General features: G+C 40.8%; 1 protein-coding gene across 2 annotated transcripts in view; it reads right to left on the bottom strand.

The window, feature by feature from the left end:
• The window catches only part of LOC129779994 (uncharacterized), a 161,171-nt gene that overhangs the window by 10,422 nt on the left and 126,390 nt on the right, over positions 1-24,359 (bottom strand). The gene's annotated exons all lie outside the window — the stretch shown is intronic.

Raw genomic sequence — 24,359 nt, 5'->3', positions numbered from 1 at the left:
AACAAACTAGGCATTTCCTCGAGATTCACGATATGGTTGAACTCTTATCTAACAGATCGATGGATGTGTGTCAAAATTGGATCTGCGCAATCTGCGAGTTTCTCCAATCTTTCGGGAGTGCCGCAAGGAAGCAACCTAGGCCCACTGTTGTTCTCATTGTTCATCAATGAAGTGTCCTTACTACTTCCATCTGGCTGCCGCTTATTTTACGCCGATGATGTGAAAATATATATGGTTATCAGGAACGCTCTTGATTGCTTTAGACTTCAGAACATGGTCAACTGTTTTGAAGAATGGTGCTCAAGAAACCTAATGTCGCTCAGCATCATGAAATGCAGTACCATTTCGTTCCATCGTAAGCTATAGCCAATTGTGTTTAGCTACTCCATCTGTGGCCAAGTTCTGTAGCGAGTAAGCCATATCCGAGACCTTGGAGTGACACTCGATAATGCACTCAGCTTTCGACTACACTTCAGTGAAATAATCGCTAAAGCCAACAGGCAGTTAGGATTCATCCTTAAAATTACAAGGGAATTCCGTGATCCACACTGTCTCCGATCTCTCTACTGCTCCCTAGTTCGATCCATACTGGAGTTTAGCGCAGTTGTATGGTGCCCATTTCAAGCAAATTGGATTTCAATGATTGAGTCTGTTCAACGGAAATTCGTACGACATGCTCTCTGGAACCTTCCGTGGCGGGATCCTCTAAACTTGCCACCATACGAGGCGCGTTGTCAACTTTTGGGACTGGAGACGCTGGAAAGAAGGCGTTTCAACGCTCAAGCTATGTTTGTCGCTAAACTTTTGACCGGAGGAATCGATTGCCCTGCACTGTTGACACAAATCAATATTTATGCGCCTGAACGTACTCTTCGTGTCAGAAACTTCCTGTATCTCGAAGGACACAGTGTGAACTATGCGTTGCATAATCCTGTTCGTTTCATGTCAGTCCGTTTCAACGAAGTTTTCGACTTATTTGACTTCAATATCTCATCGGACACTTTTTATAGACGACTCATTCATAGATGACTTATTCTGTATTTTGTATCGTTTTTATTTCGTATGACCAAAGCATTGATGTAGTTGTGACGTTTAGTTTTAAATAATCATTTAGACCAAATGTGAGTCAGATGATTCAAATAAATAAATAAATAAATAAATAAATAAATATTTATTATGCTGAAAATCAATTCCAAGATAGCGCTTGGCGTCCGATGATAGAATGTGGCCAAGCCCCACCATCACTCAATTTATATAGCCATATAGTTAACGTTGTAGCGACCGCCTATATTTATTTATAATCTCTTTTTTGTCTCCCTCCTTCACCTTGTCCATACGTTTCGCCCGTACCCGTGGTTGCTTGTAATGAATAGCTGTTTGCTGCGGGAGCGTAGACAAAATGTATGGGAAAGTAGAGAATTCTTTCTTCCAATTTTTCATCAATTTGAACTTTATATGAGCTGAAAACCCGTAATGTGTAGCATATAAATAATTGCTGAGGATATTTCCTATCAAAGTGTGTTTTTTGAACCAAAATTCATTCATTAATTGAGGAGGTATTAGCATTCAAAAACTGAACACTTTTCACACCGACATACTGAAATGGGCCCCTATATTGAAAGGTTGGACGTAGTCCTACGTCAAAAATTGAATATTATATGGTGCAAATACATATAAAGGGTTATCCATTAGCGACTTGACAGTTTGTGTCTGCGTGTGAAGGAACCCTTAAAACATTTTAATGATTTGTCAATGTCAAAACGATAGTCGATATCAACATTTTCATCATGTACAGCACATGAACGAGCAACGCTTAATCTATATAAATAAAAATGTAAGGCAAAATCTGTTGGTAAGCGGAAAACCTGAAGAAGGGATGGGCCTGTTTTAGCCTTCTTTATTTTGTTTTATTCGTCTCTTCCGTAGGCAAATATAGTGGAGAGGAAAATCGGAAAATTCGGAAAATTGAATTGCCATTAGTTCTACAGTTAGCCAAGCGTTGTTAGTCCATTCGGATTTTCAGACGGAATAACGCATTCCTCTATCTTCTATCTATATAAACAAAAATGGAAGGCCAAATGTGTTGGTGTGCCCTAAACCCGAGGAAGGAATAGTCCGATTTGAGCTGTCTTTATTTTGTAATATTCTTTGTATCAAACATGTATTCCATGCAACGGAGAAACATGTTATTTCCAAATACTTGAACGAGAATTGTGTCTGAAAATAATTTTATATTATAAGGACGAATTTTTGTAGAAGTACTAGACAGTTTATAGTAGAAGGAAATAGTAAAGGGTCAAAGGGTAGTCAATAAATGAAGAGTTCAGTGATTGGACTCACTAACGTTCACTTAGTAAGAAAACGTGGATGTTTGAAAGTATTCAAATCAAAAAAATCTATTTTGGGCGGGAAGAAGTTCGTCGGGTCAGCTAGTAAAAATTAAAAACTAGCTGAATTTTCTACTACTTCTACCAAAACTCGTCATTATAATATAAACATATGTTGCCGTTACCCCCGGTTACCAAGTGAGTCCCGATTACGCCCTTCACAAATGAAAGTGTAATGTTTACCAGGAGAAACGTCAGATGAAAATTAAGTATGAAGAGAATGAAAACAAACAATAGATTGATAGAGTGAATTGAAGTAATAGAAAATTGAAATTAAAAGGAAAGCCATAGTTTGAAGAAAGTAGAAAGTTTATGAAAGTTAGTGAATCAAAGAGTTGAAGCAGATAACGAGAAAATAAGTAGAAACCGGAGGAATTGAGGAAAGAGACAGAAGAAAACCAAATGTAAGAATTATTAATATATGAAGAATTGTTCATTAATCTAAAAATTAATAAATTCTAGCTTAAAGCTGTGTTACTATATACGTAGCTAAAAAGAGGTTTCACTCTCATCGTTCTCCTGAAATTCGTCCGGCAACAATCTTTAAGATTTGTCTTTGGAGTAGAGAGAGATTTACGGTTGGATACGTTGCGTGGTTGGAGTACCGTATAGATGGAAAACCACTGCCTGATGTGTGACCGGCCAGATAATGCCGATAATCTGGTGCAGTGCGACAAATGCGACGGATATGTGCACTTTTCCTGTGCTGATGTGGGTGAATCGATTGTCGACGCAGATCGGAGTTTTACCTGCAAGAAATGCGTCGAAAGCGAAGAGGCTGTCACTATATCGTCACAACACACCAGCAAACGCTCCCACGCATCGTCGAGAAGTAGCATCAGTGCAAGGCGGACGAGCTTGCGGTTACAGCTGATAGAAACGGATCGTCAAAACCGCCTGAAGGAATTAGATGATGCGGAGAAGTACCAGAGAATGCGTCGTCAAGTGGAAGCTGATTTTGATAAGCAGCGTTTCCAGGTGCTCGATGCACAGCTGGAAGAGGTCGAACAGCGCAGCACGAGGAGCAGAGTAAGCTCCAGAGTCATCCGCGAGAACACCAGTAAGTGGGTTGGAGCAGCAAGTCAGACTGAGGGTCAAGTAGTCACCACGTCAACAACCGCTGTTACCACCGCCACATGCACCGCTACCGTATCGCAGAGCCAGCCTGGAAGTTCACCTCAACCTGTTGACATGGGAACTCATCGTATCGAGGGTTCAGCATTGCAGCGAACGGGACTCGCCGCCGAATCTAATGACACACAAATGCCGTCGCAAGTGTCATCAAGCAACGTTACAAGACCGCAGGAAGGAGGTGTTCCAGTTACCACCAGATCCCAGTTGGATGTTTCGATTCCGGCAGCTGTCACAGCAATAGTTAGCGTAACTGATGGCATTCGAGTCGAATTAATAAATCCAACGCATGTCAATCCTGTTGTTAACCAGGTGAGAAAAGGTGGTAGGAAAACTAAGGTAGATGAAATAGTCAACACTAGCACTCCGAAACAATCACATGTAGTAACGAACGAAAATGTAAATCAAACCAGCCAGTTAGTAGTTACGAGTAGCAAAAATGATTACATTGAGTCAGCATGTTTGTACACTACTAGTCGAAGTCAATTTCCACAAACTGTTCACTTAAATACAAAGCCTGCAGAAGGTGCTCATGTTACCGCGTCCCTTGGGTCAGTGCTTAAACCACCGTCGGGGCACGGGCAAGGTATCGATCTCCATCCGTCATTGTTTCCTCCACCATCGGGGCGCATACAGTTCGATGTATCGAATTCGTTGAAACCTCCACCACCGTCAGGGCAAAAGCAAAATGTCGTATCAAATCCACTATCGGCGATGCAACAGATGAGCCTTGATCCACTTACCCAATGGGATCGGCCAGTGCTTCAGCAACCTGGATATGACAGTTACCAGGGAATGTTGTCCAGATCAGCCAAAGTGGGTTGTACAATACCGAAAGTACAAACGTCGTCAGTGGAACAAATGCGGCAACAATGTTCTGGGTTGAGTTCTTCGGTGCTTTTGCCATCTTTGGGGAATCAGCATTTGCAGTTGCCAACGTCGTCGTTGCCTTTAGCACAGCCGGGGCATCAGCAATTTCAAGTACCAACGTCTTCGATGTTTCTGCCTCCGCCGGAGCATCAGCAGTATCGAATATCGAATTCGATGGTGTCAGAGCCACCGTTGGGACCTGCACGTTCGTTTGCACCAGGAAATCAGAATCTTCGGTCAGTACCAATGCAGCCGAATGCTCATGATTTTTCCCGTCCACGTCCTGCAGGACCTACCGCCGAACAACTGGCCGCTCGCCAAGTCATCCCAAGAGAGTTACCCGTGTTCTCTGGGGATCCCCAGGATTGGCCACTTTTCTTTAGTTCCTTTCGTAAATCCACTGAAGCCTGCGGATACAATGACGCTGAAAACCTGGCACGACTACAACGATGCCTTCGAGGACACGCTATGGACAGTGTTCGCAGTCGATTGCTGATTCCTGAGTCAGTTCCTCACGTTATAGCCACGCTTCAACGACTCTATGGAAGACCAGAAATTATAATTATGTCACTCCTGAAAAGAATGCGCGAAATTTCCTCCCCCAGAGGAGATGATCTCAAAACGTTGATCAAGTTCGGCATGGGAGTGGAGAATCTAGTTGATCATATGATTTTGGCGGACCAACAACAGCACATTAGTAATCCTATGCTATTGCAAGAGTTGGTAGATAGGCTTCCGTCGAATCTGAAGTTGCAGTGGGCATCATACAAACGAAACTACTATGTTGTTAATTTAGCGACTTTCAACGATTTTATGAAGGAGCTTGTCATGAAGGCAAGTGAAGTAACACTTCAAGTAGATCCGGGAATGCAGATTCCGGGAAAATACGAGAAATGTAAGCGGGAGAACACTGCAAAGGAGAAGCTTTTCGTGTACCAACAAGCACCAATGCTGCCTAGACCGTCCGGGAGCAACACTGCTCTGAGAGAAGCAGCTAGTCCTGAGAGCAAGCCCTGTTTACACTGTGACAAATCAGACCATCGTATCGCGGAATGTCCAGAGTTTAAGAAGCTGAGTTTGGATGATCGATGGAAGGCGATGCGACAAAAGGGATTATGTCGACTGTGTTTGATACCTCATCGATCCTGGCCGTGTCTCTCCAAGCGAGAGTGCGGAATAGGAGACTGTCGCATGCGTCATCACCCTTTGCTGCACACGAAGAAATCAGAAACGATTACGCCTTCACCATCAACACCAACAAATAGAAATATTGCACATCAACATCACCACTCCTTCACTTCATCTGCGTTGTTGCGGTATCTTCCTGTCACACTGTACGGAATCGGGAAGAGCGTGAACGTATACGCGTTCCTCGACGATGGGTCCTCGTCAACCATGTTGGAAGTGGAAGTGGCGAATCTGCTAGGAGTAAAAGGGCCCAGTGAGCCCCTGTGTTTGTGCTGGACGGGAGATGTTAAGAGAATCGAGAAGGGATCGCAACGTGTAGAGATAACCATTTCAGGACTGAGCGAGAAAACAAGTTTTCCATTGAGAGCGAGGACCGTCGAGCAGCTCAAACTGCCCAGTCAAACCGTAGCTTACGACGAGCTTTGCGAGGGATATCCACATCTCAGAAAATTACCAATGCGGGGATACACAGATATCACTCCTCAGCTGATTATCGGGGTAGACAACGCTAAGTTGCTCAGTGCGCTCAAGAGTCGAGAAAGTGGTACTGGAGAGTTAGTCGCTGTCAAAACTCTGCTAGGATGGTGCATTTACGAACGATCTACTACCGCTAAGAGTCCTGTGGAGTACGTAAATGCTCACGTGGAGCAATGTGCAGAAGAGGCTGAAATCAACAGCTTATTTAGGCAGTTTCTAGCGGTGGATGAATCGAGTATTCAACACAGTCCTGAATCGGAAGAAGACAAGCGTGCCATGGGGATTCTCCAGAACACCACTCGCAGGGTGGACAGCAGATTGGAAACAGGACTGTTATGGCGCTATGACGAACCGTGCTTTCCGAATAGCTACCCAATGGCAGTGCGCAGAATGGAAGCGCTCGAAAGAAAGTTGGCTAAAGACCCAGAGCTTGACGAGAAAGTAAGATTGCAGATTGCAGAGTATCTTGAAAAGGGGTATGCTTATCGGATAACTCCAGCAGAAATGGAGTCTACCGACCCTAGACGTGTCTGGTATCTACCACTTGGGGTAGTAAGAAACCCGAAAAATCCAGGCAAGATTCGCCTGATTTGGGATGCGGCAGCCCGAGTGAACGGCACATCCTTTAACGATATGGTCCTTAAAGGACCTGCTATGACCGCTTTAACCACCGTACTTCTGCGTTTCCGGCAGAAGCGTGTCGCATTTAGTGCCGATATAAAGGAGATGTTCCACCAATTCCTGATTCGGCCAAGGGACAGACAAGCGCAACGGTTCGTATTTCGCGAACATCCAGGACAGCCACCACAGATCTACGTTATGAGAGTCGCCACGTTCGGCGCAGCGTGCTCACCATGCATACCTGAAAAACAAAAATGCGAAGGAGTACGCGAACAAATTCCCAGACGCAGCCCGAGCAATAATTGAAAATCACTACGTTGATGATTATCTCGATAGTGTAGATTCCGTAGAAGAGGCGGCAAACCTGATCAACGAGGTGAAGTACGTGCACTCCATGGCTGGAATGGAGATTCGGAACTTCTCGTCAAATTTCACCGAAGTGCTTACGCGAATAGGGGAAACCAGTAAAGTTCAGCAGAAGTCCCTTACTCCGACCATTAGTGTGGAGAGAATACTTGGAATGGTTTGGAGGTCATCAGAAGACGTTTTGGTTTTTAGTTTCGAGCTCAGTGTGAAGGAGGAGATTCGAAACATCGTAGAGAGTCTGAATGCACCCACAAAACGTCGAGTTTTACGGACGATCATGTCTCTATATGATCCATTAGAACTCGTGGCGCTCTTTTCAGTTCACGGGAAGATTCTCATGCAACGAAGTGTGTGCAACGGAACACCTCGATGATCGCTGATAGCCGCGAAGACCAAGGTGGCACCATTAAAACCAATTTCAATTCCGCGGTTAGAGCTGCAGGCGGCTTTGATCGGTTCTCGACTTCTTGATAACATCAAGTCTCTGACGATAACAGTGGCCGCCAGATATCTTTGGTCAGACTCGACAACTGTGCTCGCGTGGTTGAAGTCCGAAACTCGACGATACCACCAGTTCGTCGGCTTCCGGGTAGGAGAGATCCTCAGTACGACTACCGTGAGCGAATGGCGGAAAGTACAGTCGAAGATTAACATCGCCGATCAAGCGACGAAGTGGAGAGATGGACCCAGTTTCAATCCTAACGACTGGTGGTATACAGGCCCAGCATTCCTGATGAATCCAGATGATAATTGGCAAAAGGATGATTCGGAAGAGTTTTCGACGGAAGAAGATTTGCGAGCTGCTTTCCTGCACCATCGAGTTTTGTCGACACCGATTCTTCAGTACATAAGATTCTCAAAATGGAAGAGATTTCTGCGGTCGACTGGATTCGTCGTCAGGGCAATGAAGCGGTTCCTGGGGCTACATGCGAAAGGCCCACTCTCACAAGAGGAGCTACAGCAAGCCGAGACGCTGATATGGCAGCAGGTACAACAGGAAGAATACACGGATGAACTCGCAATACTTCGCTACAATAAAGATAATCCGGATATGGAGTCAAAATCGGTTGACAGAACCAGTGCATTGTACAAGTTGAGCCCGATGCTGGATGGTGATGGAGTTCTACGCATGAATAGTCGGATTGGAGCAGCGCCAATAGTAACCAACGAAGTAAGATTTCCGGTTCTGCTCCCGAAAAGTCATCGAGCAACGGAGTTGCTTGTAGCTGATTACCACGCACGTTTTCTACACAGTAACCATGAAACGGTAGTGAACGAGTTAAGGCAGCGGTTCTATATTCCCCAGCTTCGCGTGGTCGTTAGGAAGATTGCCAAGCAGTACCAATATTGTAGAGTACACAAGGCGGTACCTCATCCACCAATCATGGCACCACTTCCAGAGATTCGGTTGACTGCTTTCGTTCGTCCATTCACGCATACTGGTGTGGACTACTTCGGTCCTGTATTTGTCAAGCAAGGTCGCAGCCTGGTTAAGCGCTGGAAAGCGCTTTTTACTTGCCTGTCCATCAGAGCAGTGCACCTCGAGGTTGTTCATGGTTTGTCTACCCAGTCGTGCGTGATGGCTATCAGAAGGTTCGTGGCACGAAGGGGATCACCATCAACGTTCTGCTCAGACAATGGGACCAATTTTATTGGAGCAAGCAATATACTGCAGGAACAGCTCAAGATCGCCAATGAACACTGCGCTGCTACCTTCACTAACATGAATACGAGATGGTTGTTCAACCAGCCGTTGACGCCCCACATGGGAGGATCATGGGAGCGCATGGTCAGATCAGTGAAGGTGGCGATGACGGCAATTGCAGAGCATCCACATCACCCCAGTGATGAGGTTTTGGAGACAGTTGCGCTGGAGGCTGAGTCGGTGTTTAATTCTAGGCCACTAACCTACATCGCATTGGATCATGCTGAGCAGGAGGCTCTTACGCCGAACCACTCCATGCTCTACGGTACGCAAGGAGTCAACCAACCCTGCCGGGAGCTGGTGGATTACACTACGCTGCGGGACAGTTGGAAGCTTGCCCAGTATCTTGTGGGTACTTTCTGGAGACGCTGGGTACATGAATATTTACCCATGCTAACCCGGCGCACCAAGTGGTTCCAGCCAGTAAGACCTTTAAAAGCCGGAGACTTGGTGGTCGTGGTAGACGAAGGTAGGCGCAATGGATGGCTTCGAGGACGAATTCTTGATGTGGTGTCAGGAAAGGATGGACAAGTGCGGAGAGCAGTGGTGCAAACATCCAAAGGAACGATCAGTCGTCCAGCAACGAAGCTGGCATTGCTAGATGTTCAGGCTAGCCGAGAGATAGAAGAGGCTTGTTTGAGCGAACCGGAACTAATCGGGCGGGGGGATGTTGCCGCACCCACTGTGCCGTTACCCCCGGTTACCAAGTGAGTCCCGATTACGCCCTTCACAAATGAAAGTGTAATGTTTACCAGGAGAAACGTCAGATGAAAATTAAGTATGAAGAGAATGAAAACAAACAATAGATTGATAGAGTGAATTGAAGTAATAGAAAATTGAAATTAAAAGGAAAGCCATAGTTTGAAGAAAGTAGAAAGTTTATGAAAATTAGTGAATCAAAGAGTTGAAGCAGATAACGAGAAAATAAGTAGAAACCGGAGGAATTGAGGAAAGAGACAGAAGAAAACCAAATGTAAGAATTATTAATATATGAAGAATTGTTCATTAATCTGAAAATTAATAAATTCTAGCTTAAAGCTGTGTTACTATATACGTAGCTAAAAAGAGGTTTCACTCTCATCGTTCTCCTGAAATTCGTCCGGCAACACTTATTTTCAGACATAATTCTCGCTCAAGATAATTCAATCATTTACAAATAAAATGTTTCTCCATTATATGGAATAATTCATATAGTTTGTTATATGTAGAAAATATAGTAAAAGAAAGTTGAGTTATCGGACGATTCCTTTCTCGAATTTTGCGCTTACCAACACATTTGGCCTTCCATTTTTATTTATGTAGTGCGCTATTTCGTCTGAAAATCCATTTTCACCTTCGAACAAAGATCTATTTTGTTAGCGCAAGCATCGGATGGACTAACAACCCTTATCATGATGTAGTTGTAGAACATATAGGAATTCCATTCTCCGATTTTTCCGGCCTTCCTTCAGAGTTTTCAAAATGTTTCCGATTTTTCTCTTCGTTATACAGGGTTTTCCATTTCGGGCTTCCGAAAGTATACAGCCCTGCGCTGACAACCGTTTGACATAGCTGCCAACCAAAGCGTCATATCGTTAGTTGAATGTCTGCCATTTTACAATATGGATCGTTTTAGCATCGCACAACGTGTTAATTTTGTTAAATTATACTATAAAAATGATGAAAAACCGGCAAATGTTTTTCGAGCATTACGGACGGGTTTTGGTCGTCATGGACGGCCTACAGAGCACACAATCGCTAATGTAGTGCGTAAATTCGAACAAACTGGATCCGTAACGGATATTGTGAAACCTGTGCATCATCGTAATGTGTGTTCGGCCGAAAATATTGCTGCTGTTGCTGCCAGTGTGGAGGATGACCCGAATGTTTCGATTCCACGACGTGCTCAGCAATTGGGCTTGTCAAACACATCATTGTGGCGAATTTTGCATTTGGACTTGCACCTACATCCATATAAAGTCCAACTGGTAAAAAAATTGGAGCGTGGTGACCATGGAATGCGTCGGGCATACGTCGATTGGGTGAACGAACAACAGCAGCAAAATGCTGAATTTTCGCATCAAATTTTCTCCAGTGATGAGCACATTTCGAGCTCAGTGGCTATGTGAACACCCAAAATTTCTGTATATGGGGCTCAGAAAATCCATACGTGGTTGTTGAGAGGCCATTGCAACCGCCAAAAGTCACTGTTTGGTGCGCATTATGGTCTGGTGGAGTCATCGGGCCGTATTTCTTTGAAAATGAAGACGGCGAGACGGTAACTGTGAATGGTGAGCGCTATGGCCGCATGTTAACCGTTTTTTTTGCCACAAATTGAAGATATGGATACGGATGACATGTGGTTTCAGCAGGACGGTGCCACGTGCCACACAACACGATCGAACATGGCCATATTGCGAACGAAATTTGAGGGACGCATAATTTCGCGTTTTGGTGATGCCAATTGGCCGTCCAGATCATGCGATTTGAACCCGCTAGACTTTTTTTTGTGGGGTTATGCGAAAGACCGTGTCTATGCCAACTCTCCGCAAACTCTTGAACATTTGAAAGACAACATTCGTGAAGTTATGACCGAGATACCGCCCCATATGTGCCGAAAAGTCATCGAAAATTACATGTTCCGGATCAAGGTGTGCGAGGAAGCCCTAGGTGGACATTTGAATGATGTTGTATTTCACACATAATGGCATAAACCAAACTTTAATTTGAAATAAAAGTTTCATCGAAATTCGAATTCTAAGTGTGTTTTATTTCAATTTACTTTCGGAATTTAAAGTTGGAAAACCCTGTACAACCATTCCCTGCTAAACCGATATAGTGGTTCTCAGATTTCCGTGAAAAGTAGTAATTGTGTTCTATATCGCAAAATATTAGACCCGTTTTGACGTAGGATTACGTCTTTCGGGAACAAATACGTACAAATTAAAAACCAAAAATGCGCATCGTGAAAATTCGATTAATATCAATGACCGATTATTCATTGTAAAACTTTTAGCACAAGTGTAAGTGTAAAATTGTATATGGCAGCGGTTGTGTTACAATGACTTGAAATATGAAACCTTTTTTTTCTTCCATGGAAAGTTTATGCGACGAGAAAAATCGGAAAAATGGATGAGTTCCGTGTTCCGTTGGGTTCAAAGCGAAAAAGGAAATGACATGAATAAACACTAAGAAAGTGAAAATTATAAATGAAATTACCTTTTCCATTTCAGATATATTTCATCTATAATAAAGTAACACGTTTTTTTCTGGTGAGAAAAATTGATAATTGTGTTCGATAATGATAATTATGTTATATTACATGGATGAGTTTTTTTCTTCATTCAATCCATAATTTCATCATATCTCATTCCACTTACGCAACATTTGGGATGATACGCATCATTACTATTATATTATTATTAATAATTACGAAAATGAAATCCATTTTTTTTTTGTAATTTCAACATTTTTTTTATAAAAGACTAGCTCATTGGACACAATTTGACGTAACAAAATTCCATTTTTATCCATATGAATAAAAATGGAAGGCCAAATCTGTTCGTGAGCGGAAAACCCGAAGAACTGATGATCCGATTTTAGCCTTTTTCATTTTGTTGTATTCGTCTCTTCCTGTAGATCAATGTAGTGAAGAGAACAATCGGAACATTTCCTGATAACTCTGAAGAAGGGTCGGAAAATTCAGAAAATTGAATTCACATATGTTCGAAATTTACAACTAACTACCATAGAAATATTTATTGCACTCCAAAACTTCCACATGCCAAATTTGATTTCGTTTGCTTCATTAGTTCTTGAGTTATGCAGAAATTTATGCTTCATTTGTATGGCAGCGTCTCCTTAGAGAGGAGGGACGAGTGTCTAACCACCGTAGAAATATTCATTGCACCATAGGACCTCCACATGCTAAATTGGGTTTTGTTAGCTTATTTAATTCTCGAGTTATGCAGATTGTGTTTCATTTGTATGACAGTTTTTTTCAAAAATTCATAACGCGTGAACTACTGAACCAATTTAGATAGTCGATATATCAAATTAAAGCTAGTTAGCTAGTTTTTCTTGGAATTTTTTTTATAGTTTTCATGGTCACGGGACCAAGGGAGCTATATATTTTTATATTTTTTCTTGAAAGCTGAGGATTTTTGGCATAACATACCCAAAATTCAGGAAGGCGTTATTTTTTGTTCTTAAGTTATGATTTTTCAAAGTCAATATATCAATTTGAAGCCAATGAGTTAGATTTCCTAGAAAAAAAACACACTTGCGTAAAAATTGGTTTCTAGTTGCATAGATGTAGTATAGTCACATAGGAATATTGAAAGAAAACTGAAAACATGTTAACTTTGAAAAATTATAACTCATACACTAAAGAAGACACCTCTCTGAAAATCGGATATGTTATGTGAAAAAACTTCAGCTTTTTAATATAAAAAATATGGTGTCTTTGGTCCCGAAACCATGCAATCTATGATAAACAATTACAACCAGTAACTACGAAAACAAAATTCTATTTTCTTCTTAAGTGTAATAGTTTTCTAAAAGCTTCAATTTGATATGTCGACCATCTAAGTCGGTTCAGTAGTTCACATGTTATGATTTTTCATTTTAGTCATTTTAGGAAAAAAAGGGAAAAAGTTTATTTTTCGGACCACTCTAAAATGGAAATGGTCACCCTTATGTAAAAATAGAAAAATACGAGTCTAATGTTTTGCGGTAAAGAACAAAATTACCACTTTTCACGAAAATCGGAGAACCAGTATATTGGTTTGGCATGGAATGGCTGTGTATAGATTAAACCTTTCATTTCCCATCACTATTTGCTTGAAATCTGCGAGTTTTTGTTGCGTTAATAACACGTGGAGACACGATCCATTCATTTAATTTTTTGGTCAAATAGTGTAGAAGCATACATTGCACCGTTTGCGTAACCAAGGTTCACCAGGTTCCAGGTTTGCTCATGAATATAAATATTTGTAATGAATCTGCTATTTCATGTATCGTGTACTGTGGATTATTCTTGATCTGCGTCTCGATTTGATTATCATCAGAGGTGGCACAAACTTTCTGAACAATCCAATAGAAGTGTATTCTAGAAAATATTACATTTCAACGAAGATTGTCCTCGTTACTAGGGACACTTATCCAGAGATACGATCAGTGCGCCCATGAAAAAAAATGTTGTTCGTGATCCATTTTCGCAAAACTTGGAGTTCTCAAAAATAAAAACAAAGTTGTTTTTATTTTGGTGGCGTCTTCATCTTTCATTTTCATTTTTCTCTCCAAAACAAATGAAAGTAATTCGATCGCTCTCAGCTCATGTATGTTATTCTCAGAATACACATTTATAAAAGAAGTTCAACGATATGAAAAAAAATGGATGTTCAAATATCAGAAAGTTCAATTCTTTTATTGATAGATATAGCTTTTTACTTGGAAATGCAGGATAGATTTCACGTAATGTTGAATACAGATGTGATTTTTTAAATATTCTTTGACCGTGTCCACGTGGATATTGTCTAAGCCCCCTCCCTCCTCACCGTGGACAAGCGTGGACATTTTTGTAACCCCTACCCCCCTAAAGTAGTCCACGTGTTATGTGGACAGCCCCTCAGTTATAATTGTACAGCGTTTAGAGCAGGTTATCGCTGCTGTGGCGGAGCTAGATTCGTTCATCATGATAGCGTTGATGAGCGGTGTCACCAAGAGTCTGTTTGTGCAAACAAACGGCATTGTTACGTCGGGATCGTTAAAAACTTCCCTTTTAGGCCAAAAGGGAATCCTTCGGGAGGAGAGTGGTACCACTGAGAAGGCGATCAAGAAAGTACAATTATCGAGAACGGTTTCCGCTTGAGCTATTGAAGCATCCGCCACACACACACACACACACACACGTGCGTACGCAATTCTTTTCGTTTGCCTTCGCCACATACACGTTGTTCGACGACGGATCTTGCTTTGCTAGCCGTGTCTTGCATCACCCGCGTATAAATAATGACTGAGATAAAATTTCAAGCAAGCATAAATTTTTGCTATTTCAATAATTTGTTGTTGTTGTTTTAAGTTATAGAGACTTAAAACTTCTTCAGTTTATTTGACTATATCAATAGTTTGCTTGCAAGGCGTATAACTCGTGGACATTTTATCTTTCGAATGAAGAGATAATCATGTCCCTCCGTTTAGTCGACAAAGAGGTATTCAGGCTCAAAACCTTGTGCCTCCAACGTAATGCTTTTGTTTACGAATTCCCCGAAATTATAATCCATCCATTAATTGAAAAATGATTCAGATTCAACTTCAAACAAATGATCACTAAACCAACGATAGTCCTACGTCAACCTTGCGGTTATATCACAGACCTATAACCCACTTCCTGTATTCAACTCATTACGAATAGTGAAGCCTGGTGGCTGGTGGCTGGCGTAAAATAATTGCCAACGGATGGTTCGGATCTAAAATACTCACGATGGAAATATCCCGCAGTATCCCTAGAGAGAATATGAATACTATAAATCGGGATTTCAAGGGACATGGCCAAAATCGCGAAATAGGCTAAGGAAGAGAATAGGGAAGATTGTGGGAAATGTTAGAGTGAGTATGTGGAAGAATAGAAACGGAATCAAATAGTTAGAATAGAAATTTTTATTCAGAGAATCGTGGAGTTCCAATTTTTTTTTCCAAACTCATTGTTTATTCCAAATGAGCCTATATCCACCGCATAAACTTTATTGTGTAGCGGAAATTATTTTTAAAGCCACTGGTGAAGTTTAGAACATTTTTTTTTGACGTAGAACTACGTCTTTCATTAAGGGTGCCAAATCAGAAAACAGGTCACGTTTTTATGAAATAAAGTTAACGTTATAACTATTTTTGCCACGAACTGATTTTGACGATTTACATACCAAACGAATCGGAAATTCCCTAAGATTCGTTTTTCATGCTATATATTACAATCCCTTGGTGTGTAAACGGTTCAAATTGATAAAAAAGTAGAAGCATTTCCATTTTTTCCATACATTTGTTCTGCTCATTTGTGAGCTTTCCTACCCATGCCGTCAATAACGAGCAACTTATCAGCGATCAACGAAGGGGAATGATTGAAAGTCTTCGAGAACAAAGAAGAGAAGAAGAAGAACGAACGGGAATATTTGCGACCAAATTACTTACTCGCTGATGTCTCTGGCATTGCAATAATTACATCAAACTGACGTCTTTACATTAAGGTTCTGAACTACACAATTGTGTGGAGAATCCTCAAACTAGGCTATCGTCGGCTCATCAAAAAAATAATTGTTCAGGAATTTTGTGTATGATTTGGTTTCGCATGACACTAACAAAACTATCTCCAACAAGGATGTCATACCGAAGATTGAGAGTATTGCACCACATTATAAAATTATATTGGATTATAAAAGTATACACGGTGTGCTCCCGTGCCCGAGTTGTTAGCGTCCCACATTATCATGCCGGGGTTCGGGTTCGATTTCCATTCTGGCCGGGGAATTTTTCGCCAAAGAAATTTCTACCGACTTGCATTGTGGTCACGCGTATTCTAGAGCTTGTTACTCCAGTATACATTCAAAGCGTGTTATCCGACATAAAAATCTCAACTAAGTACAACCAGTGTCGCCACATTTAAATCTGTATCAGAGGGGTTAAAAATCATTCTAATCTGTACTTTTTATTTTAAAAATCTGTACCATCGAAAATATTCGTTATAGAGAAAACACGTATGAAAACAACACTCATTTATTTACTACAAATATTACATTTACATTTGCAAGTCATTCGTGTGTTTGTTGATGCGTATACATAGTTTTTCTGAATCTAAATTGCATACTATCATTTATTAAAATTTTCGAGTTGCCGTCACGATGTTTAATCAGATGTTTTGATCTCAAAAATTCTGTACCTTTCCAGATAAATCTGTACGTGTGGTTTTTATTAGTAAAACTAATAAAAATGACGCAAGTAATACCTACGTTGAGAAAGCAAAAGTTCCACTGGGAACGTTAGTGCTATTCAAGAACAAGAAGTATACACGGAAAGTGTTTTCTAGGAGTAAAACGGATAGCGCGAACAACTTTTTTTGTTGTACGATGGTTTAGGAGTTAACTATAAGTCGTCGTTATGCTCCATGTGACGAGTGCTATGTTTTTCCCCAGGAATGCTCGGTATTTGACAGCAAGTATTGGATCAAACTTTAGGCGATTTCCAAGGAGATGAAAACGCTGCATGACAGTGCGACGATTATCGTCCAATTTATTTGACAAATCACAAATCTCAAATTTCAGCGGATGACGATCGTTAGTATTACGAACGAAGGAAAATTGATCCTCGCGAAGAATCTCCCAGCCAACTTCCTGGCACGTTACCTGTCCACGTTAAACTGTTCTGAGACTCGTCATTATTTGCCATGGTATTAACAATCACGTATGGAATAATCACTACCGAGATATCGAATCACTGTGGAGCTGTGGATTACTCTGAACATCATACAGTCACTTCCGCTCGTACAGTGTTCATTTATCAGCAGGCACGATATTTGTATAGTCCTGGGAAGAAAATTAAGTCTCCAGGATAAGACTTCTCCATAATGCATTATGCATCACTTCGCGTTGTACTCAGTATATACGAAAATAAAAGGGACATTGGGGATAAGACGGGCGAATTAAGAAGAATTTTGATTGTTTATTTGGAGTGATAATTTCTAAAACTCAAATGCAGTTTCTTGCAGCTCATTATTGCTTTTCTGCTATAATTTTCGGAATTATCCGCATTCTCACATATGTAATTGGCATCAAATTTTAATAGAAACTACGTCTCCTACAACTTGTAGGAGGGATTTAACTATTCAAATCGACCGCACGTCCATCTTACCGTCTCACCCACTGTCCGTCTCACCCACACTTCCCTTACACAATACGGTGGAGAGTAGTTTTATTTGCGAGCCATAATCCTAGACATTTCTTTCGCCGAAAAAAGTGAAGCCGATGTGCGTTTCTGCCTCGGCTGTGATAGATAATAAAAACCCACTTACGGGGTGACATACTCCGGGCTGAACATACACGAAAGCGAACGAAAGAAATGGACCGGTTAAAGGTATTTTCACTCTTATTTTTTTCTGTGCGGAAAAGCATTCCACAGAGCATCGTTTGAAAGAAGGGGGCAAAGGTTGGGATACGAGAATTTCCATTATAGTGAGGAGAAATACTGAAGACTGTTTTTCCCGTATTGGCTGACTAGTGAAAGCAATGCTGTGAGTTTGGACAAAGGATTTCTGGTTAGTTGATAAAAAGCTTAATTCAATTTGACCTTTGAAGAGAAGAAGTCCAACATGGGGAAGTCATGGTTATGGTCATGGTGAGCAGTGCATGAGGAAGAGACAAGCCGCACCACAGCAGGAGACATTTTTGTGTGTACCGAAATGGAGACGTGGAAAAGTTGAGTTGATTTTATTACACGAGGATAATCGGAACGTCCAAGTGAGAGGAGTCGAGGGTGGGGGTGCTTGGAGATACAATTGAAGAATTGTAAGAAACCAAATTTTCTATTGGGAACCGATCAATAACATTATTAGATGAATATTTCACTGAACGATTTGCTTTTTCTTAACTCCAAGCTGAATGCATTTCCATCAGCCGTTCCTGAAACTCAAAATGTGAAGGACAAGCGGTACTTGGCCACTACAGCCCCACTGTAGAGCTTGTTAAATCCAATTCAACACAATGTTTTCCATTAGCGCGTTCATTAAATTATCTGTGCCATGTTCTACCTGTGTTCTCCCGCACTGACGGCTTCGCAATCGGATATTACGGCCAGGGAAAGGTCACAGTGGTGTCTGACGATGTTTTTCCGTTGTTTAATAATGTCGTAAAACGCATGAATGCGAAATTGAGTGTATTTGTTCGACCACAAGGGAAATGGGGGCCACGGGGAAAATGTCTAGAAAATAGGAAACAACTGTTTGACTGCGTGTTAACCTTAATGGCATTGGAATCGGAAGGGAAATAAATTACGTTTGGGGAAACATTTGAATCAGTTGAGGGATGAAACGAAAATGAAGCAATATCCGTCCTCTGGAATACTCCATGGCCGAAAAGTATTTGCAGTGGTTGAAAATTTATGATAGATAATTTCCAACTTATACACGATTCAATCGCAACTGAGAAACAAAATTGTGGGCATCCTCGAATCAGAGGAAAAAACTTTAAAGCCGCAGAAATGTTTCAAAGTATTTTTTCGTCTTCATTAATATTCTTGCTCATTGCTCATGCTTCCCAATTAGAGATTGTGTGCCGTTCGTGGGCTTTATTTGTTGTAGAGGCCACCACCATCACCAGTGATGCTAAAAGCCAAAGTTATTCTGGTCAGAGAAAGTTTTCCCTCTGCACGCTACGTAATGCTGATGAAGATGAAAAACTTTCTTTCTCGGTCAATTGTAGCTTGCGATGGGTTTGTGTGTTGGTATACACTGTAGGTGGAAATCTCTCTGGTTTGCCGGTTTGGAACTTTTTTTGTGAATAATTATCTCGAATACGCATTTAACGAGTATTGTGGCTTATCAGGTCAATTGGTCGAGCGAATGTGAACGTAAATGTATCTATTAGACGAGGGACACACCCATTAGGATAGTTCGATTTTCCAGATAATGGGTCCAAATTTGGGTAGGAAAACAACTGATGCACTTTTCTCATACTTTGCATCATTCTTCCATAGTTCAGTGATGTCCTATATTTGCATCCTCACGAATTCTTTGATTGCAGCTAAGTATTCCACCGCTCCCTGATAGATATTATGGAAATTGAAAATACGAAAACAGTTTTATTTTCAAAACTAGTTTTCCGTTTTATTACAAAATCTTGTGTTGCCATTTGCGTAATACGATACTATTAGGTGTACCGGTAAGTTTCTTCGGTTTTACAACAGATGGCCTAACTTGGTTATTATTCCAGTGAATCAAATTTCCAGACATTCGTTGGAAAGCTACTGTCATTGCCCGTCTTTTTCAGTATTGGGTAAATGATCTTGGTTTGTCCAATTTAGAGTGTTTACACGCAACTATTAAATGCAAATCGATTTTTCTTCATGGAAATAACATATAATAAAGACGAGTTTGGGTTTGTTGAAAAGCCCTAAGTCTCTAGTTTCTAATTCTACCATAAGGCGTTGAAATCATTGAAATTGAAATCAAATATTTAGGTTTTTTCAATTATCGTCCCTAAAGAGAAATAATGAATCATGATCATTATTCTTGAATGAAAAAAATCGAATTTAAAAGTAGATGTTGCATTTTTCATTGCTTGAGTTAACTGTCATCATATTGATCCATTCATAATTTAGGATTTCTTCAGAATATTGCCTTTTCTTAGGCATTTTGAAAGTGTTCACCTCAACACATTCAACAAAGAGGAATTTCATTTCTGCTCTGCGCGAAGGACACCATAAACAAACTGCAGCGCGCCAAGTGGTTGTCATAGAAATCATGTGGACAAAACAACATTAGTGAATCGGACAACTTATGATCAGAATTGAGGTCAACGAAATGTGTTAATTACATGATTTAGCCAAGTAAATCTGATACAAATAGTGTGCAAGCATAATGTTTACAATATTTGTGAGTGTTATAATCCAGAAATGGACTGAATACGTGCCAAATAGTCACCTGTTGGTTGATTAAAAGTTAGCTCAAGTGAGGAGCGCATTGACGCCAATAGAATGTGGATCTTATAATCATTTGAAACATGTGAATCCGTAAAAATGTACTATATAACTACTGTAAATCATGAAGTCGACGTCGACGACTGCTATATACGGTATAGAAATACGGTGCAAAATTCAGCGTAACCTCAGCCCAAAACCTGGGCGCAAGAACGGCGCTGACAACCAAACATTTCATCTGTGTTTCGAAGCGTGTTCATTCGCCAGAGCGCAAGTGTATACAAAGAGTGGGAGCTCAACTGGGTACGAAAATCTTGTTGCGCATCAGCACCGAGTTGCATTCTGAAGACTGCTCGAGACAACTGAGATCGACATCAATCAGAACCTCCCGTTTTTCTTGATGACTGTTTCATACTTCTTCGTCTGCGCTATCGTCGTCAACGGCTGACCCTTCTTCTTCTTCTTCTTCAATGGCACTAACGTTCCTAGAGGAACTTCGCCGTCCAACGTAGTATTACTTGCGTCATTTTTATTAGTACTTAGTTGAGATTTCTATGCCGAATAACACGCCTTGAATGCATTCTGAGTGGCAAGCTCTAGAATACGCGTGATCACAGTGCAAGTCGGAGGAAATTTCTTTGACGAAAAATTCTCCCGACCAGAACGGGAATCGAACCCGAACACCCGGCATGTTAGTTATGACGCTAACCACTCGGCCAAGGGAGCATCGACGGCTGACCCTGCGGCAGCCTTTCTCACCAAAGTCATTGCACAACTTTTTGTGTCGATCTCAAAGGGATATTTCCTCGGCCAATTCCTTTTTTAGCATCTCGCTCCTCTTTCAGCTGACGTGCTGCAATTGCTACTCACGAAATTCTTTCTCTCTCTGTCGATATTTTGATGTGAGACTACATCTTACCGGGATATATTGGGGGTAAAATGAAAACCTAAACGCAGAACATTGAGGAATAAATGAAAGATTTCGAATGCTTATAACACGAACAATTCTTAACAGATCGGAAAAATGTTTGCATCAATTGATAGGAAATATTACTGCGCATCTATCACAATGAATTAAATGTAATGTTTCATGAGATAAGCAATTGAATAACTGTAAAACGTCAAGCGCTATCTAAACGCTCTAACTACCACGTTTTGAATAACCCGCTTGACGGTTTCATTTACTAGTGCCGCACAGCCGTCAAATTTACAGTTTTTTAACGATCGTAAAATCACCCAAGCGATATTATCACAAATCGAATTTCAGGATTTAGATGACAAAAACATCGTGATGACAGTAAATCTCGGCGTTTAATAACGTTAATTTGGCATCAACTTTTTTCTTCAAACCTCCGTTTTGATGCACTCTCTTGAGTGATGTGCGTGCTGCTATACAAATGAAACACAAATTTCTACATTACTCGAGAATTAATCAAGCAAAAGAAACCTAATTAGGTATATGAAGGTTTTACGGCGCAATAAATGTTTCTATGGTAGTTACACACTCCACCCCCTACCCCCCTCTCAGAGGGGGGGGGGCTGCCATACAAATGAAACACAAATTTCGGCATTACTTGAGAATTAATCCAACAAACCAAACTAAATTTGGCATGTGGAGGTTTTAGGTTGCAATAAATTATTCTATGGTGGTTAGATACACCTCCTCTCTCTCTTAGGGGGGCTGCCATACAAATGAAACACACATTTCTACATTACTCGAGAATTAATCAAGCAAACGAAACCAAATTAGGTATATCGAGGTTTTACGGCGCAATAAATGTTTCTATGGTAGTTACACACTCCACCCCCTACCCCCCTCTCAGAGGGGGGGGGGCTGCCATACAAAAGAAACACAAATTTCGGCATTACTTGAGAATTAATCCAACAAACGAAACTAAATTTGGCATGTGGAGGTTTTAGGTTGCAATAAATGATTCATCTTGAATGGCGTTAACGTTCCCTGTGGAACTTTTGCCGTCTCAACATATGCATTAACTAGTGTCATTCATTAATACTTAGTTGATATTTCTTAAGCCAAATAACACGCCTTGAATGTATTCCGAGGGGCAAGCTCTAGAATACGCGTGACCACAGTGCAAGTCGAAGGAAATTTCTTTGACGAAAAATCCTCCGGCCAGAACGGGAATCGAACCCGAACACCCGGCATGATAATGTGAGACGCTAACCACTCGGCCACGGGTGCACTTAAAATGATTCTATGGTGGTTAGATACACCTCCTCTCTCTCTTAGGGGGGCTGCCATACAAATGAAACACACATTTCTACATTACTCGAGAATTAATCAAGCAAACGAAACCAAATTAGGTATATCGAGGTTTAAGGGCACAATAAATGTTTTCACGATGATTAGACACTCCACCCCCTCTCTAAGGGGGAGCTGCCATACAAGTGAAAGACAAATTTCTGCATGACTCGAGAACTAATCAGACAAACGAAACCAATTTTGGCATGTGGAGGTTTTAGGATGCAATGAATGTTTCTATGGTGGTTCGACACTCCTCCCCCCTCTCTTAGGGTGGACTGTCATACAAATGAAAAACAAATTTTTGCATAACTCGAAAACTAATCAAGCAATTGGAGCCAAATGTGGCATGTGAAGATTTTAGGGGACACGAAACGTTTCTATAGTGAATAGACACTCCTCCCCACTCTCTAAGGGGAGAATAGGGAGAATATTCCATGTAACGGAGAAACATGTTATTTGCAAGTGGTTGGAAAATCTTGCACTAGAATTGTGTCTGAAAATAATCTAATATTATAATGATGAGTTTTGTTAGAAATACTAGGAATTTTATAGTAAAAGGTAAATTCAACGGGGTCGATTAGAAGATCAAATAATGAACAGTTCTGCGATTGAACTTGCGCTTATTATGAAAACGCGAATGTTTGAAGGCATTGATAACAAAAAACAAATTTTGGGCGGGACGAAGTTTGCCGGGTCAGCTAATAGTAAATAAAGTCCTATTGAGCTGAAATGTTGTATTGTATTCGAGGGAATCAACATTTTTCAGGAAGTCCCACTCGTCAATTTGAGATGATCATTTTCTCTGGCACCCTAATGCACATCGTTACTGATGAAATTGTTTTTAAACCGTAATGAATAATCGTTTGCCAAACAAGTTAATAAAACGCAACGCTCTCTGAAGGAAAAAAAAAATGATCGCGCTGCAACTATCGAGTGTGTTGGTTCCTAAGCGGTTCAGTTGTCGACTTTGGATCGTTTTTAATTCGAGAATATAGATTTTGTATCGTGAGATATTTTTTTATGCAATTTTTTTTGGTGCAAATCGGTTGCGTGACTTATGTACATCCATGATTATTCGAATGATCATATTATATATGCTATATTGTGAATAACCGAATTCAAACATATTTAACGGCCCCTGCTCGTCCTAGCTGCATCTATGTTTCATGAAATTGTCATATTAGGTATGTTTAAATATTAAATCAATTCAGTATTCATTCGAATGTGGATTTTTCAACGTATATAAACTTACTCCGGATAATCGAGTCCGACCTGTACATGCAAGTAGGATGAAAATTTTGTTCCCACCGAAGTTTGCTTCCTAACAGAGCCATCAAAACCGAGGTGTCTGGGGAAATTGGTGCTGCAAATACATGCAAGTTGGGAGAATTTTTGTTTCCAGCGAAATGTGTTCCCTAACTTGTTCAAATCCTTTACTTTCATAACAAATATGTTGAATTCAATTGAATTCGAAAATTGTTTCATTCAATGAATAGTTGATTCAATACAAACAGATGATAACCAACCCAACGGAGTCCCACGTCAACCTTGCGGTTACATCATAGATAGAACCCACACATTTTTTTCATATTCAAGTTTGAAAATAAATGATGATGATGTTGGATTAAAGAGGCTTTAAACTTCTCAGTCCATTCGCCTCTCCGAAAATAAATAATGATGAGTTACGCTT

Source organism: Toxorhynchites rutilus, chromosome 1, assembly GCF_029784135.1.
Source record: "Toxorhynchites rutilus septentrionalis strain SRP chromosome 1, ASM2978413v1, whole genome shotgun sequence".
Classification (NCBI taxonomy): domain Eukaryota; kingdom Metazoa; phylum Arthropoda; class Insecta; order Diptera; family Culicidae; genus Toxorhynchites; species Toxorhynchites rutilus.
Note: the sequence above shows the minus strand (reverse complement) of the source record. Positions and strands in the feature narration are given on the sequence as shown.